The sequence below is a fragment of the Podarcis melisellensis genome (genome assembly GCF_964234715.1).
Source record: "Podarcis melisellensis genome assembly, chromosome: 1".
Lineage (NCBI taxonomy): Eukaryota > Metazoa > Chordata > Lepidosauria > Squamata > Lacertidae > Podarcis > Podarcis melisellensis.
In genome coordinates this window covers 19,804,783-19,817,076 of record NC_138528.1, presented here as the reverse complement: position 1 = coordinate 19,817,076, position 12,294 = coordinate 19,804,783, and the positions used below count along the sequence as shown (strand labels likewise).

The 12,294-nt window shown below is 42.6% G+C and overlaps 2 protein-coding genes across 5 annotated transcripts in view; both read left to right on the top strand.

Annotated features, from left to right (window-relative positions):
- The window catches only part of LOC309378999 (uncharacterized protein), a gene marked incomplete at its 5' end in the record, with an annotated part of 437,816 nt that overhangs the window by 100,979 nt on the left and 324,543 nt on the right, over positions 1 to 12,294 (top strand). The gene's annotated exons all lie outside the window — the stretch shown is intronic.
- Positions 10,431 to 12,294, top strand: part of TUNAR (transmembrane neural differentiation associated intracellular calcium regulator) — a 56,160-nt gene continuing 54,296 nt past the window's right edge. For 3 of the 4 annotated variants that reach the window (XM_081916370.1, XM_081916369.1, XM_081916371.1), the window contains exon 1: positions 10,436 to 10,918. The gene's annotated coding sequence lies outside the window, so the exon portion shown is untranslated. Of the gene's footprint in view, positions 10,919 to 12,294 lie in introns of all 4 variants that reach the window. The other variant, XM_081916372.1, reaches the window with a different exon arrangement.

Below are 12,294 nucleotides of genomic sequence, written 5' to 3'. Positions count from 1 at the left end.
GCGCCCACACTGTGGAATGCACTACCATCAGATGTCAAGGAAATAAACAACTATCTGACTTTTAGAAGACATCTGAAGGCAGCCCTGTTTAGGGAAATTTTATTGTTTGATGTTTTATCACTTATTATTATTATTAGTGATATAACATTGTGTCACTATCAGAACAAAACAAAATCCTTCCAGTAGCACCTTAAAGACCAACTAAGTTAGTTCTTGGTATGAGCTTTCGTATGCATGCACACTTCTTCAGATACACTGAAACAGAAGTTTCCAGACCCTTCTATATAGTGAGAAGGTGGGGAGGGGTATTACTCAGAAGGGTGGTGGGAATGGGTGATTGGCAGATAGCTGTGATGAGCCTGTTGACGACTCTTAACGACTGCAATAGGTCTTACAGGAAAAAGCAAGGGGTGAGAAGGTGAAAAATGGCTTCGTCATGTATAATGAGATAAGAATCCAATGTCTTTGTTCAGACCAGGTCTCTCCATGGTTTTAAGTTTGGTGATAAGTTGCAATTCAGCAGCTTCTCTTTCCAGTCTATTTCTGAAATTCCTTTGTAGTAAAACAGCTACTTTGAGATCTTGTATAGAATGTCCTGGGAGATTGAAGTGTTCTCCGACTCGTTTCTCTGTCTTGTGATTCCTGATGTCCGATTTATGTCCGTTTATTCTTTAGCGTAACGTCTGGCCTGTTTGTCCAATATAGAGAGCTGAAGGACACTGTTGGCATTTGATGGCATATAGAAGGGTCTGGAAACTTCTGTTTCAGTGTATCTGAAGAAGTGTGCATGCACACGAAAGCTCATACCAAGAACTAACTTAGTTGGTCTTTAAGGTGCTACTGGAAGGAATTTTTTTTGTTTTGACTATGGCAGACCAACACGGCTACCTATCTGTAATTGTGTCACTAGATGGCGATGTGGAGTCCTGTTTTTCTCTACCTGTTTTCCCTGTTTTAATTTACAACACTTTAAACTGAAACGCTTCTTTGATGTGTCTAGAGCCAGCCTCTTACCACCTCCTTCTAGGATAGTGGTGGAAACCCTGCCCACTGGCAGAGTTCATAACTTGGCCTACAGGGGCACTTCCCCCCCCCCCCAGGTCACACCTACTTGGCCCACAAATATGATGCCCGATGTGGGGCAAGTGAAAACTCAATTGCAGAAGAACAGTCAAGAGTCTTAAATGAACTCTTAATTGTCTCTTGGCAATGTATTTAGTAACTTTTAAATTAGAATCTATGAGATATTAAACACTGGATGGTGCTGCATTTCAGTAGTTTTTGTGATCTTAAGTATGTCACTTTTAAACATTTTCGAATCCGGAAACAATTTTATTTTTAATTGTCTGAAATAAACTTCTTTGGAGAGAGAAACAGAGCCCACGAAATATGTTTATTGTCATATTGGCAAAATAACCTGAGACATGATGGGGAAAATAGTTGTGGTAATTCTCTTAGGTTGTAGCAGGGAAACTCTCTATAAATTCACATATATAGATAGATCAGTAGGGATATATTTGGTGCCCAGTGAAATAGCTATAATTTGTTCTAAACTGAATTTGAACCTAGCCTGTCAAAGCCATTTTCCCGCACAATGAACAGTATGGGAGAAGATGTAAAAGACAGACTTCCGTGAACCACACTATGAGATTATTTTCGCTTTACGTTTTGTGCTTTAATATGTGTACCTACTTTAGTGCCCCAGGACTCCTCCAGTTGTGGCAGGGAGGCTTAAACACTGTCTCTGTCCTGGTTTCCTCTTTGGCCTCCCAAGATTCTCCCTCCCTTGACCTCAGAATTAGAAGGAAGAGGGTGAACAAACTCAGTTCTTCAGCCTTGTCTCCTAGCAATGAAGCAAAGGCCACAGATTTGTCCTCTGTGACCAGGAACATAATCTCACGAGAGTTCCTTGCCATCTTAAGAGACTTTCTGGGCACCCTCAAGCTGAGATTGTCTTTCCCACTGCCATGGTAACGGGGATGCAGCTCACCTAGCCACTCACCTACTGTATTGAGGAATGCATAGGTCTCCACACAACCACACATGGATTCCTGTCCTGCTGTGGGTGCCACCTGAAAAGATGACAGGCAGATGAGGCAGGATGGGGAAGTGCTATCTGTATTTCATTCACATGGGAGGCAATTACAGAATTCCACACAAAAACATATGGATTTACCCAGGCAAGGGTGTCACAGAAAAACTTGGAAGCAGGGGATAATGATGTCCCTGACTCTTCACCTGAGTTTTTGGTGTGAAATATGTCCACTTCTACAAATCACCAGTGTTGAAGCAATGATTTTTCAACATCAACCTTGTTGGACTGGTCATGTTGTGCGGATGCCTGATTATCATCTTCCAACGCAACTACTCTATCCCGAATTTAAAAATGGAAAGTATAATGCTGGTGGTCAACAAAAGAGGTTTAAAGACTGTCTCAAGGCAATTCTAAAAAAAATGTATAAACACTGACAACTGGGAAACACTGGCCTGCGAGCACTCCAGTTGGAGAACGGCCTTTACCAAAGGTGTCATGGACTTTGAAGACACTCAAACTCAGAATGCAAGGGAGAAACGTGCTAAGAGGAAGGCATGCTTGGCAAATCCACACTGTGATCAACTCTTGCCTGGAAACCAATGTACCCACTGTGGAAGGACGTGTGGGTCCAGAATTGGCCTCCACAGTCACTTACAGACTCATTGTTAAAACTATGTCTATGGAAGACAATCTTACTCAGCTACGAGTGATCGTGAAAGAAGAAGACTTGATGGGCACATGTCTATGTTGTTAGGGTATTCAAGCACAAAAAACAGAAGCCTTATGTTGAACTGGAGTCTGTGACTGGGAGATTTGTGGTTATCTTTGTTTCCTGATGACTTTTCTCAGCATGGCTCCAGTGACCAGCTCCTCCTCTTCCTTCTCCTCCAGCTACAGAGGGGAAGGAGGGTCAAAAACACCTCTCACTGGTGGCAGCGCTGTTATGTACTAAGCTTGGATCCTAGAACAATAGGCAAGGAGGATAGTAGAATGCAACAACTGATTGGCCTGCAGGAAAAGACCAATCAGGCTCCAGGAGGGAAGCAGAATCAGCCAATCAGATGGGACTCATTGTGTAAATAATGTATATAAAAGCCTGAGGTTTGGGGGGCAATTCATCACTGTTTTACAAGCTGCAATAAAGAGCATGAAATCACTATAGGACTCCAAGTATATTTCAAGCGCCAAAAGAAGTTGGAGGAGGAGCTGCCGGCCATTGAAGCTGTGTGGCCGCCATGTTCCTCCCAATGTTCTGATGTCGTGTGTGTGACGTTGCCCCCACCCCAATCGCCTCTGTAAGCTGGATCCTTTGTTTCCTATGGGCATATCTAAAAGGTCTCATCCCTTATATACCAAGCTGATCACTGTGTTTTGCAGGAGAAGACAAATTCAAGATGCCATCTTATCAAGAGGTCTGCTGCACACAATGTTGAAATTGGGCCTTGAGTCTGGCAGTGCCCTTTGAACCTCTCTCTTGTAACACACCACAGAACTGCCACCTCTGTTGGCTTTTCTTCATCATTTGTTGTAGACTTTCTGCTTTCAACAAGCTTTCTGAGTGAAGGTCTTTTTTTTATATTGCCATCAACGCAGTTGCTGGTACATACACATTTTCAATTGGTTAAACTGTTTTTACATAGGTAATTATTTGGATATGGTTTTTATTACATTGCTTCATAGGAAGCAATTCATAATGAATAATAGTAACAACAAGGATAATATATTTATTTTCCTGTGTGACAAGAAACTGGATAATAATTTTCATTCCATACAGTCATCGTAGCTCTATTCAGACATAATTGCCTGTGCAAGAAAAATACATGAAGTCAGAAGCAGGGCCATTCTGGCTAGCCAGATTCAGCTACCTTATTCCGCAAGCGGAAGCCAGCACAAGGACTCCTGCTACTGCAACTGAGCTTTCCTCCTCCTCCTCCTCCTGTGCACTCCCCGAGTTCACTCTGAAAGATCAGGAGAATCCCCAGTATGGTGCATGGGAGGAGGAGAAGAAGAGAGAGAGAGTTGAATTTCACCCCATTGAATTACACTCTGTTGAGTTTCATCCTATAGGTGCTGTGGTCTAAACCACAAAGCCTCTTAGGCTTGCCAATCAGAAGGTCGGCAGTTTGAATCCCCACGACGGGGTGAGGTCCCATTGCTCTGTCCCAGCTCCTGCCAACCTAGCAGTTTGAAAGCATGTCAACGTGCAAGTAGATAAATAGGTACTGCTCCAGCGGGAAGGTAAACAGCGTTTCTGTGTGCTCTGGCTTCTGCCATGATGTCCCATCACGCCAGAAGTGCTTTAGTCATGCTGGCCACATGACCCGCAAAAACTGTCTGTGGACAAACGCCGGCTCCCTTGGCCTGAAAGTGGAGATGAGTGCTGTATCTCATAGTCAAATTTGATTGGACTTAACTGTCCAGGCATCTTTTACCTTTTCCTTTTCCTGTAGGCCCCAACTAAGGATGCAATCTGATTCTAGGTACTGGTTTAGATTACAATTAAGTGGACTCACTTTTCAATGTTTCTCTTCAATTATTCCTTCTCTATTTTTACCTGTTCCTTTAGCTTGTTGAATATAATGTTATTCCTTACGTTTCTTTATGACGATTTCAGAGCTGGCTGAAAACTCAATGAGCCAGTAATTGCCCACTGAAGTATGCATCTTGCTTGAGGGTTGCTGTCTGCTTAAGTGAGGATGAGGAGGTGATGGACCCCCCCCCATGAAGTTATTGTGTTTTTGGTCATTTTTTACTGTCAGCTAGCTAGCATATTAACAGCGTATATTGTCAAGGACATGAGCGACCCATCAGGCCCCCCCAAACCCAGCTCGCATTGTTCAAGGCATTTTAGTTGTGGTTAATGGCTAATATAATCACCTCAACACATAATCAATGAGCAGAAGTTGAAGTGAATACACATTTCAAAGGTACCGTGTTAGCAGGCAGTTAAGATAAACATTGGTGATGGTAGCTGACTAAATTGTATCAGAACAAATGTCGTCGTATTTGACAAATTCTGTAAAAAACACACCAAACAACCAGCATAGGGAAAATCCACAGCAAATTGTTCCAAGCAAGATTGCTTTGCAAGGAGACAAGTGGACTATGGGTCAGTTTGTTATGCAGCCCGTTTGCACATTCCACCAACATCCCTCGTCTCAACAATCCTTGTCTCAACAATACAATGTGTTGCTTTCCATAATAAGTTTTAGAGAACTGGGTTTTCTGCAGTGCTTCGTCCAGTAAAAAAAAGCAGCTGGCACTGGTCCAATACATAAATATAGAATAGCAAGTGTCAATAACAACAACAACAACAACAACAACAACAATTTATTTATACCCCGCCCATCTGGCTGGGCTTCCCTAGCCACTCTGGGCAGCTTCAAAAAAAAATATTAAAATACTGTAATACATCAAACATTAAAAGCTTCCCTAAACAGGGCTGCCTTCAGATGCCTTTTAAAGGTCTGGTAGTTGTTGTTCTCTTTGACATCTGGTGGGAGGGCGTTCCACAGGGAGAGCGCCACTACCGAGAAGGCCCTCTGCCTGGTTCCCTGTAACCTGGCTTCTTGCAGTGAGGGAACCACCAGAAGGCCCTTGGTGCTGGACCTCAGTGTCCGGGTAGAACGATGGGGGTGGAGACACTCCTTCAGATATACTGGAGATATACTTTCTTTTCTCTTCAGTATTCCAAGTCCAAATCTAATTTCAATATGCTTCTAATTACATAATCAGGAAAGCAGTGAAGTCCAACCACTTGCACCACAACTCCTGCCATCCCTTCCTTCTTACGTTACCTAGCATTAGTAGAATGGTTGGGAGACCTCACCAGAGACCTTGTTTCCTCCCTTTCCGAGAGCTGTTGGAATTTCTCCCTGGGGAGGCTATGGAACTCCTCAGCTGTTTAGAGGTAGAAAAGGTCGAACGAGCTGGAACTTAAGAACATAAGCAGACTGCTGACTCAGGTCAGTGGCCCATCTAGTCCAGCATTCTGTTGTCACAATGTCCAACCAGATGCCTGTGGTGAGCCCCCAAGCAGGATTTGAGCACAAGAGCACTGTCTTCTCCAGTGGTTTCCTGCAACGGGTATGCAGAAGTATTACTGCCTCCAACTATGCAGTAGACATCGTGGCTTGTAGCCATTGACAGCCCTCTCCTCCATTTGTCAATTTGTCTAATTGCCTTTCAAAGCCATCTTGGTTGGTGGTCACTGCTGCATCCTGAGGGAGCAAGACCCACAGTTTAATCATGCTCCGTGGGAGGAAGTTATTTTCTTTGTCCTGAATCTTCCAACCTTCAGCTTCATTGGACATCTATGAGTTCTTGTATTATGACAGATGGAGAAAAGCTTTTCTCTGTCCACTTTCTCGATGCCATGCATAATTTTATAAACTTCTATCATTACTTAAGGTACTTACCCCTGGTCACCTTTTCACTAAAATGTCCCAAATGCTGTAACCTTTGCTCACTCCACCTGCTTGATCATTTTGCTTGCCCTTTTCCAAACCTGCTTCCACCCTATAATATCCAATTTTGACCTGGAGTGACCAGAGCTTATTGTTTTATTGTTGGCTGCTGGATTTATCCTTATTTGGTCATGGAATGAATATGTTATTCTTGTATATTGTATTGTTCTTGTGTGTTTCAGTATCGTTGTATGCCACTTTGCGGAGAAGCTTTCTTGAAAAGTGAGGTATTAATTTCTTAAATAAGCAAATGTGTCAGTTTCTGATCCCTGTCACCTTTCTGTGACTTGTTCCGGCTGCTCCAGACTGTTTTCATCCCAATAGTTGTTTGGGAGGGAGGGGATAAAATGGTCAAAATGAATGAAAAATGAGTTTCCATTCATTCATTTGCTTCCCCATCTGTTCCCATAACTAAGACAAATGAAACAAATGGGTCTCATTTGCTTTGTTTTCCATCCATTTTACAAAATGAATGTGCACCTCCAAAAATATTATAAATAAGTTATATGCAATTCCCCACCAGCCCCTTCACTAGCACAGATATTGCTTCTGAAATCTTGCCTGTGAGGTGAGTGTGTGACTGTCTCAGGACCCTATTGGGTAATGCCTGTGATATCACTGATACAGTTCCTTGGGGAAGTTATTCCCCTGCAGCAGGAGAGAGAAAGCTTCGTGACTCCACAGGCTAAATCCTTATTTTGCCTTGAGGTTAAATTATGACAGGTGAGTGAGGCCATTTACCTGTCAAATGAGCACCTTTGCAAGTCTCGCCCTTCCCTTTTAAACTCCTAGTCTTGGAGGTTTAATAGGAGAGTATGGGGATAGTTGCAAGGGTATGAAACAGGCCCTGTGCTCGTTTCAGCCTAAATTGGGAGTGTGCAGTGCAGGGATGTCTCGAAGGCTTTGCAAAAGTGCTGTTTGCAGCAGCTGCCTGCTTCTCCTTTAAGTGAAGAAGAGGGGACAGCTGCTGCAAACAGTGCTTTTGAGAAGTGCTTTCAGGCAGTTCCCACTATTTCATTTCTGCTGAAATGGAAGTATGGTGGCTTCCTTGAAGTGTTTCTCAAAATGTGTTTAGGATTGCAACCTAAAGCTGTAGACTCACATTTACCTGAGCTTATGAGAGTTGCCACATATAGGATTGTACCACCATGTATTGTTTGTTAAGGGCTACTTTAGCACTATACTTTTATTTCTTTAGTTATAAACTTATCTCCCACTTGTTTTTCAGAAGAAATTCTGGATGGCCAACAACAACAACAAAATAGTGTTAAATATAAAGTTCACAATTGAAGCAAATCATAAATTGAGACATTAGCATTTTTAGCTTCTCCTGTTGGTTCAAACATTGGGCAGGGGGATGCTGAACAAACACAAGCAACAAATCTCATCCGACTCACAGGATAAAAAACCCCTTGCAAAATTAATGGATATGGAACATCTAAATATGAATGAAAGTCATCATATCAGTGGCTGTTAAAATAAACAATCAAGATTGGAACTGCTGCATTTGGACTAATTAAGAGTTTTGGAGCTGGATGGAATAAGAACGACACCCCCTGAAATCCAGAGCACGGGAAGTCATCCAAATTGTTTGATTTGGCATTGGATAATTGGCTTTAATAATTGTATTATAATTTGGTATTGTATTAATGTGACTTTTATTGGATTGTTATAAATGAAAATTAATAAAAAATTATTATAAAAATTCTCATCCCCTTTAGCATTTGCAGAAAGATTGTATGCATTCATGTCCAGAGATGCTTAACACCAAAATTCAGCTATTACTTTCATACCCTACTCATGCTCTTTCAAGAGACACCTGGCTGTCCACTGCTGGAAACAGAATACTTGAGCAAATGAACCTTGCCCTGATCCAGGAAACAAATTTTATGTATACAGTTATAAAAGCAAATACCTTTTCACTTTTCTCTTTCTCTCCCCCCACCACTTCTCCTTCTTTCCAACCCAGCACTGGAACACATGTGACTGAGAAAGGAATGAACAGAATCTATCCTTCACACTGGCACTGGCACTGGCACTCAGACACTGGCATTTCCTCTTTGCTATATTAGCAGTGATCTCACACTACACATACATCACACTTATCTCACCTATGCATGTGCCTGGGCATTTAATGTCCCAAAGCGTATTTACAAGCACTTGCTAACAGATGTTGATTGTGCACAGAAGAATCAACAGCTTTCCTTTTTGAAACAAGAAGGCAACATGGTTTTTATGTTGGCTGGGATCCAGCTCAGGAAGTGCTTCAGAAGGTAAGAACATTCCTGAGGTTCATGTTCAAGCTAACAAATAGTTCTGAATTGGTGGTTCAGTGCTCCTAGTCCACATATATGGGGGACTTTAGCTTCTTCTGGTCTCCTCCAGTCTATGACCAGCTGGGGCCGTATAGTCACATGACTTCTGCCCAATGTACCTTATGGAGATGCCTTTAAAGAAAAGATATCTACACTCCTGGGTCATTCCTTGCACCCCATGTTAGCCATTACAGTCCTGAACAATACAGGAATGCACCCCAAGAAAGGGCTTCTTCAGCTATGTGTACTGCTGTTGTTACCTATTTTGATGCCCACACTATAAATTTAAATGCACTGCAGCAATCGGGGCAAGGGATCTTGGGAACTGTAGTTCTGAAAAGAGGGTAGGGCTATCTACTAGAATATACAATTCGCAAGGTTCCTTAAGGAAAGTCGAGTTTCACATTGGCTTTAAATTTATAGTGGATATGTTACCACTAGAAAGCAGATGTGCATGTATGGTATGAATCCGACCTGTCCAGCCCTCAGACCACACTGCTCCTCTTCTCTTCCTGAACAGTGGAGATCAAATGAACCACACTGGCATGTGGCTCTGCACTGGCAAATTAAAAATGCTGGGATGGGATTCCAGTTGCTTTCTTGATGTGATGAAGTGGCAGTAGCAGGAGGTCAGAGGGCCAGTCCTACCATTAGGCAGAGTGAGGTGGCTGCCTCAGGTGGCAAATCTTGGGGGACAGGGGCTCCAACTTGAATAAAATATTGGGGGCAGGCAAGTCACGCCCTGCATAATCGATCACATGATGCAGTGCACGCAACACCATTTGAATGGCAATGTCCATCAACTTGGGGGGGGGCTTCAAATATTTTATTGGGGGAGGGAGGCCAAGGGACTTTGACCCCTAGGAGTTGGCTCCTATGTTGGGGAAAGTGAGAAGAAAGCAGTGAGAGCCCCTCAGTTGTTCTTCCTGAGATCCCTGAGCATTTTCCTTTTTTTGGAAGACAGGGCTGTGTTCCCCTGCCCCTTAACAAATAAGCTAGCACACTGCCCTCAGGCACAGTGCAAAATGTAATCTCTGCTGGATAGAAGACTTGGCTATCAAAAGGTTACCAGGAATCATGTTAGGGCATCTTGGCCTTTCGTCTGACCCTTATTATCACAGAACAAAGGTGCTCCTGCCTTCGGTCATTGGCCTTATTGACTTCAGCAAATCAGGACCAGGGCAATATTTCCCCCCCCCCCAGATCCTGTTCTTCTTCATCTTTCTCGAGGAGGGAGAAAAGATACATCTGGAGAGTTAATCCCGTTGTTGTTGAACCGTGGCTGTAATGCCGAGCAAATCAGCAAAAGTAAATATACACATGCTTATAACTTTGCCAGAAGAACTTGGCTGAGCCAACAGATTTTCACTCCATGAGACAGGTTTCGCTGTATTTGTAGAGGTCTCTTTTTTAAACAACAACCAACAAACAAACTCCCCTTGAGGAGCATTAAATTCAAAGCAATCACAAGATGCCCATCCCTTCCTGATGCTCACTAAGCTGCTGCTTGTTTCTCTGTATCATTCCGTATTGCTTCTCCAACCAACCAAACCATTTGTGTGTATATATATATATCTGTGTGCTTGCTTGGCTTTATTTGAACCCAGGGGCTGCCTTCCACTTCGAAAAAAATGAATACCATTTGATATGGGAAATGCCCGGGCATGTGAGAGCATTTTTCATCTCTGAAGAGTTCAGTTTCATTTGCTCTCCTCCGTCTGTGTTCCAAGCAGGCAGTGCAGAACGCTGTATAAATAGCCAAGCCTGTGCTACATCCAGTTTGAGATATCCAGGCATCCAGGAGGGGAAGGCACACGGCAGGGGGAACGCACTGAGCAGCTTGCAAAACTAAAGATGATGTATATTTCAGACTCAATCTCCTGAGCAATCTTGGGAAGCTCGGATGGATTACAATAATACTTCAGCAAGGCTGCCGGCATCCGTAAAGAGCTGTCACTTACCAAGGAGGATAAGAGCTGGAGAGAATGTCATTATTTCCTTTCCACGTAAGATAAATGTGAAGGGCTGATTCTGTGGACAGGATGAGCAGCACTGCAAAAGACGATGGCTTAAACTTTTAACATCTCTTCCAAGTGGAATATGTGAGTCTTAAGACCCTTCTTCTTCTTCTTCTTTTAAAAAACAAACAAACTGAATGGGGGTTTGAGTGGGGGGCAGTTGTTGTTTCAGAGGAAATTGCGTGACGCTAGTTTTTAGCTGCACAGTGCTATCTTGGCAATACTTGCAAGACAGATTATTCATGCCCGAGTTGTACGTTTTTCATTAATACATTTTAGCTGTTTCCATTCTGAGAACTTGGGCACAGCTGCCCAGCAAACATGTTACAAAGGTGGACCTTATCTTAAGAGGAGGTCTGTATTTACAAGTATCCTGGCAAATTTTGACTGGATCCTTATTGCACAGTGATGTGGGGGTAATCCCCAGTGAAGTCAGTGGGACTTACTTCCAAATAAACATGCATGGGAACAGGCTGTGTGATTGCTCAAGCACATCCTTCCAGTTCGTTTTCTCAATCTTTGCTTTTTGCAACCATCAAGTTCTTGTTTCACCAGGTCCCCCCCCCCCCCCATTAGCTAGGTTTCTGTTCGGTGGCATTTTAAATGCTGATAAGTTGAATGTAGTCTCTGGATCAACATGAAGATTCTTAATGGGTTTATGGTTAATCTGGGCTATTCAACTTGGATCAGTTACAGAACTACTGCATGAGTGAGGGATGTGCTAATAATGCCTTATAGAGAATGCTATTTGCAGTGACAGGTGATCATTGGTTCTTTTGCTAAGAAAAATTGAAAATTACTCTTGTGCGCATGTATATACACACCACACACACACACACCCCAATGCCACTCGAATTAAAACACCTCAGTTTTTTAGTTGCACTTTCATGGTTTTCAATATGAATCTTAAAGGTGTAAGATGAATCTTTAGGGTAGCCTTTTAGGAAAATAACCCAGAGGCAGTGTTGAGCAAAATTATTAATTTTATAGCGATACCACAAGGGAGAAAGTATAGTTGATTGTGGAAAGTAATTAATTCAAATACTGGTTTGCATTTTAGTTATGCGATCTGCACACAAGCATGCTGACAGAGAAAAATTATAACTAAAATATATGAATAGCTGTATGCTTAATTAACAGCAGGCAAAGCTGTTATCGTTTCTGCACCGCATAAGCCATTTAGCACCCCATCTCACGGAGGGCTCACGTTAAAAAGCCACCTCATGATCAGCAGAGGAAAGGAAGTGAGATGTTAAAATAGGAAGAATTTAATATGAACTTAGTAGCTGATTAACTGTGGAATATAGGGATGTAGGCAAGCAAACAAGAGTCGCATCGTGTCATATCATATTTCTCAATTATGAAAGCAGCAATCTGGATGTACTGTAGGAACGTGCTTGCTTTGGCATGGTTTATTTCCTAATAGACATCAGCTGGGATTCTGAGTAAACTATTCCACA